The following is a 6000-nucleotide window of genomic DNA, read 5'->3' on the forward strand; positions in this document are numbered from 1 at the left end:
TACAGCACTGCCTCCTGCTTGGAAGAGCTCATGACATAGAAGTGTTGGGTTTTAGTCAACACCTTCCCCATTACTTTTAACTGTAAGGTTATTCCCATGCAGCCAGGGCTCTGGGGTTTTCAGGTTGGCCTCTTCTCCTCCATGTTCTTTGATTAATGACAGGCAGTCAGTTTGCATGGTGATGTGATGCAGGGAATAAACTGGCTGGAGGGGATAAGCTCAACCGCATTATTATTCCTCCATCCATCAACCCTCAATGCATCCTACTTGTCCAGAGATTTAAACAGCGGACGTTGTCACAGTTCATGGAAGGGATTGGAAGAATTCCTGATGGGTTTTTGCCAGCAGACAAGACAAGAACATATTCATACACCCCAAGGAGAAAATGGTTGCACTGGGCAGAGCAGTAGAGCTGGAGGGTAGAAGGATGCACCAGAGGTGCCTGCTGTTCAGAAGCATACCAGATCTCTGGTCAGCACTCAGAGATACTCCAGCAGCAATGCTGACATTAAAGTCAGCTAACATTTACTCTCACTTTACCATGAAAACAACCTGGGAAAACACAGATGGATGGTCTAAATCTTTGGTCCTGTTCAGTGCAACCTTTCACTTCTGGCAGATTTCTGCTTTCTGTGGAGATGTTTGGATGCTATTTATTGCTATTAAGCAGCTTGTTCAAGAAACTTTTCTTCCTAGGCCACAAATAAAACACTGGTGAAAAGCTAGCACCACCCAGCTCCCCTGGATTCAGTATTGTGGTTTTTGAATTTCTCTCTCCCCTCTACAAGGAGGCAGCTCATGTTTGCATGTACTTGGAACATGCCAAATAACTACCATGAATGGCATGCCAGGCAGCTAAAATAAATGTCCATCAGAAAGACTAAGAGGGACTTAAAACCATGGACCTCTAAGACATCTTGTTTCTTCAGGAAATAGCCTGCTTCCTGGAGCTCTGGCTAAGACTGGCAGTACAGCCCTCCATTTCCACAGCACATGCCTTCCTGAGGACTCCATACAACACAGCAGAGTGTCTGCACCCAGGCTGTGCTCCAGCATTGCCCCCACATCTCTCACAGCTTTGCAGCAGCACAGTACAGGGCGCTAGTGAGGCTGCTGCCTGGCTGGGTGCATGCCACGCTCAGCAAGGCAGGGACAGCCAGCCAGGAAGGCTGAACTAAAGGCACCTTCTTGGCTCTCAGGAAGGATAGGAAGCACAGATGTCCTTGGGAAACTGCTCTTTGTCACTTCTATCTCCATCTACAGCAGCCCTAGCTGGAAGCCCAAAAAGAAACTGAAGCACCCAACAAGGGCTGGGATTATTTTAAGGCGCAGCAGTGGAATTCCTGGAACAACATCTGCTGGCTAAAAGAGCTTCTCAAGTCTTTATATGACCATAAACATCTGAGACCACAGGTTTGTGTTTCACTCATAAGGAGGCACTGCTACAAAAAGTGCTTCTGCTGCCATCATGGGTTACTGAATGAATGGGTACTCAGACAAAAACACCGTCTGAGCTGCCCATGGAGTTTCCTGAAGACTTGTGGGTTTTCTCTGTAGGTCTCTTTTTTGGCTGCTGACACAGACTCGAACTGTTTACTTTCTCAACCCAGGCAGGATACAGCTAAAAACAAGTGGGTTGCAAGCCTTTGTGCTTCTCTGCCTGCACCTGCCTCTCTGGGCCACACAGTCAAAGTGCTGCTGCCCCATTTTATTACGAAAAGGAGGGATTCCTCTCTGGTTTGCAGCAGCAGGCAGTTCCAAAGGGGACTGCACACTAATCTTCCTCTAAAATACAGAATCCCTTCAAACAAATAATTAGGTGGCCAGTGTTATCTGACACTCCTCTGTGTGCATCTCCCGCTACACCAACTTATCCTGTAATACCACTCCTCAGGAGACCGGACTGCTGAACCATGGATTTATTCCAAACTGCTTTTCTCCCCATGCTCTCCTCTGGGCCTTTGACTTAATTTATGTTAATCCAAATCCCTAACAAAAACATCTAGGAAACTCTGTATCAATGGAGCCAGCTACCAGTCCCTATGCTTAGGCTTCTGATTGTGGCCCCTTAGGTTCAGAAAGTGAGCACACGGTTCCTGACCACCAGCATCAGCAGAAGCTGCTCAGCCTTCAGCACTAAACCCAACTACGATGGTTTTGATAATTTCCCTGTTTTGGTGATGGATCCCTCCTCCCCATAATGGCAACAGCAGTCATATCAATCTGGAGTATAACTTTTTTACAGACACTGGTGCTTGATTTTGCCCTGTAAGATGACCTGGGTAAGGGTCCAACCAAATTACGGCATAAATGAGTCAGGTATAGCCTAGGCAAGGGCTGGCCCATCAAAATCAATGTGCAAATATGCTCAAGAACATCCTACTTTGCATACAGAGGGACAGAAGGACATTTACAGATTTAGGTAATTGGAACATATACCCACTGCACAGAATGAGGGTGGTAGACTTATGCACATTGTGAAACCCAGAAGGAAAGTTTGCTGCTGGGGTTTCACTAGGGCCCTGGGAGGCAGAGCTGAGGGGCCAGCACTGTGTGGTGAGCCTTCCAGTAAAAACGTGTGCATCTCCAAGCCTCTTCCTCTCCAAAGGTCATCCGGGGTCAGCCACACTCATCAGCACCACAGATGGGCACTGAAACACACGGAGATGCATTAAGCCTTGCAGATGACACAGAGCTTCACAAACGGAAGAAGCCCAAGAAGACCAGAGAGCCATTTATCACTTGTCGACTATTGAGAGTATCTTTGGTTATAGCTGGGTTTCTTTTTTAACATCTTTTAGCATCTTGAACAAGAACTTTTTGAACGTGGAGTGAACTCATGCTAGCCTGCGATCTCCAGGACAGCACCAAACCCGTATTTTCCAAGGGAAGGCAGAAAGCAGCGTGAACAGGGAACACCTGGTCACCCCTCAAGTGTTGTTTTTCCTGCTCTGGAAAAAATCCAAATCTATTTTGTGGCCGGCACTGGGTCTTTTCCTCCTGAGACTTATTTTCACATTCCTACATCAAAAATACAAAACCCAGAAGATCTACGTTCCATAAATAATGTCCCAATAGTGCCAAGGTCACCAAGCCGTTCCCTCTGGCGTCAGGCCAGAAGTCAAATATAAACAAATCTCAACATCTTTCTGGTTCACGTGTGCTTTTATCCTGTGCCAAGGGAAAGCTTGTAGCCAAAAACATAGCACTCAGAGGACAGACCCCCACCTCAGGCACAGTTCCACCCAGGTTAACATGCAGCCTCCTGGGCAGCCTGGAGGGAAGGCAGCCAATCCTGTCTGCATCAGAGGGAGATACTCTTCGTGTTCTAATGGCATTTAGCAGTTTTCATTAGAGATTTGGGGGCTTACTGCGTGAGGACCAAGCACAAGCATGACACAGAAAATTTCACAATCCAAACATCCCAAAGTTATATTTGCAATCAGCGTGTGGTACCATCCGTCCCAGCCCCTACTATTCAACATGTTGACCTTCAGAGAGCTGCAGGACAAGTGAGCACCAGCTGCAGATGTACTCCTGGCATTTTGCATGCTTCAGCACTCAATGCTCAGTGAGAACAATAGAAAAACATTTCCCTTTGGATCACACCCCAGCATCCAAGCAGCTCCAAATGGACTGAAAACCTCAGGGGAGGGCATGTCTGTGGCTTATTCTCCAAGAGATCAATGGCCACCCCAAGCCAAGCCTTGCCTTGCTGTGTGTCTCTGGAGATGCTCTTGTGTTCACATCTCTACGATAAAACCTCACTACAGGCCCATGAGCAGGAAGGACCAACTTCTCTTCAGACTGCAGAGGAGACCTCACCCTCTCAGCCTCCTGGCTGGGACAACCACCTACCCAGGGAAGAGCTCCCTTCACCTTGCTCCGCACCGCAGTCAAAGAACAAGAACACACACATACTAAGGGAACCAAGCCCCCCTTCTCCTAGATGCCATCAGTATCCAGCCCCTCACTGCTGAGAGCACCAGGACACCACAGGTTCATGGTGTCCCTCACACTCTGCTGTGCACACATCAGGTCTGTATTTATGCAACCTAGCTGAGAGAGGGCTAGGGATAGTTGAGGTGCTTTCATGCTGAGTCTTAAGACGGTGTATATTTTGGGGTTTTGCCAAAACCTTTCTAAGAAAATTTCCTCCCTGGGCAGACACCCCTGCTTGAACTGCAACTACTATTTATTTGTTTAAAAAGCACTTTCCTCATCCACAGGCCCTGAACGCCATTCTTCAGCAGACTGCTCTACTGAGATAGAGTTACTGAACAAGTTATTTATGCCAAGTCCAGAACAGCCAGTGCTCTTGCATACTCTGTAGTTTCTCATGGCTCAGCTGTGTTAGCGGTACCCTAATGTCAACAAGGCTTTGGTTGCTGCCGGCATTTGTAACTCACAGCCTTTGCAGACAGAGGAGAATAAATGGTACTCATTTAATCACTTGCAGCCCTGATTCTCAGGCAGCTGCAAGAGGGTCAGGTTCTCAGGTAAGAAAAAGGCGCACTGAACTCCAACTCCAAGCAGCACTGAGGCAGGACAAGGAGCAGGCGCTGAATAAGATGCTGCTTCTTGCTCAGCCTGGCTTGCTCAGTCGGAGCTGATCTCAACAGAGAAGCCTAGTAGCTGCTGCTGCTGCTGCTCTAGACAGAGCAGTGCACCTGCTCAGATGGGACAGCCAGACCCTGCAAGAGGCAGAGCAGACCGCTCAGCACGCAGGAATGTGCAAGCTCTGGCGGGGATGCAGAGCCCGCTGAGAGCTGGCTTTCCTCACCTTCCCCTCTGTGATGGCAGGGGGTCTGTCGCGGCTCCCGCCCCCTGTCTCCCCAAGCACCTCCCCGTCCACCACGGCCAAGCCCTCCTTGTAGCCAGGGTTCCCCAGCACACCTACAGGACTGCATCCCATGGGGAGCACAGCTGTGCTACCTTCCCTTATCCCAACCCGACGCAACGCTCAGCCACCGAGGCTGACCCCGTAGCCTGTGCACTGGTCAGGACTCAGCCTCCCTTTTCGGGCACCTGAAGTACTCATCTGGGGACCGTGGTCCTCCTGTGACGCTTCCCGAGCACAGGGAAAAGGATGGAGCACTTCCAGGAAAGAAGTGACATCGGACCTCTCTCTGCTTTTGAGTCGTGTAACAGCCAGGAGAAAGCCGTCGCCACAAAGCCACGGAACCGCCTGCGCATCACCTCGCAAGGCGGCACGGCTGCTGTCCCTCCAACGCTCGGAGTAACCTGCCACGCTCCCACCAGGATACAACGCTCCACCTCCTCCTCCTCCACCCATCCCACCCGGATCGGGCACGGCCGGGACGAAGACGGTCCCACCGCAGCCATGCGCAGCTAGCGCAAGGGCTGATCCCTCTCCTAAAGCCCCTGTCCGTCCGTCCGTCCGTCAGTCCATCCATCCCTCCCCCGTCCGCGCTGACTGCGAGGGGACAGCGAGGGCCGGCTGCCAGCACGCACCGGTCTCCCGAGGGGCGCACGGCCGCGTTGGGGTCCGCGCCCCCGACCCCCGGGACCCCGGAGGAGCGGCGGGGAAAGTCCGCGGTGCGGGGGGACCGCGCACAGCACTCACCGCCCTAGCGCAGCTCCCGGCGACGGGGGACAGTCCCGAGGGCTCGGCGCGGTTGCCCCATGGGCAGAGCGGTCCGGGGGCGGGCGCGGCGCCGCGCAGCCCGCAGGCGGCCAGACTGAGCCCGGCCCCCGCGCGGCGCCGCCTTTACCGCGCCCGCCCGCCCCGCCCGCGCCGGCCCACGGCGGGCGGGACCCGCCACCGCCACCGCCCGACGGGCCGGCCCCGCCGCCCGGCCCGGCCAGGAGCGCTGCCTTACCTGCGGGGGTCCCGTGTGGCTGCCGTGCGGGTCACGCGTGGGCCGCCTGCCACCGCGTCTTGGCGAGTGGGAACAAAGAGCGGCGTCCCGGAGCCGGGCTCCTGCGAGGGAAGGAGGGGCGGGGGCATCCATGGAAATAAACCCATGGGAGAAACAA

The 6000-nt window shown here is 52.8% G+C and overlaps 1 protein-coding gene across 2 annotated transcripts in view; it reads right to left on the reverse strand.

The window, feature by feature from the left end:
* Nucleotides 1-5718, reverse strand: part of TP53I11 (tumor protein p53 inducible protein 11) — a 24714-nt gene extending 18996 nt beyond the window's left edge. The window contains exon 1 of one of the 2 annotated variants that reach the window (XM_058829717.1): nucleotides 5588-5718. The gene's annotated coding sequence lies outside the window, so the exon portion shown is untranslated. The remainder of the gene's footprint in view (nucleotides 1-5587) is intronic. The other variant, XM_058829709.1, reaches the window with a different exon arrangement.
* Between the last annotated feature and the right edge of the window lie 282 nt (nucleotides 5719-6000).

This window comes from Poecile atricapillus, chromosome 1 (assembly GCF_030490865.1).
Source record: "Poecile atricapillus isolate bPoeAtr1 chromosome 1, bPoeAtr1.hap1, whole genome shotgun sequence".
NCBI classification, from domain to species: Eukaryota; Metazoa; Chordata; class Aves; order Passeriformes; family Paridae; genus Poecile; species Poecile atricapillus.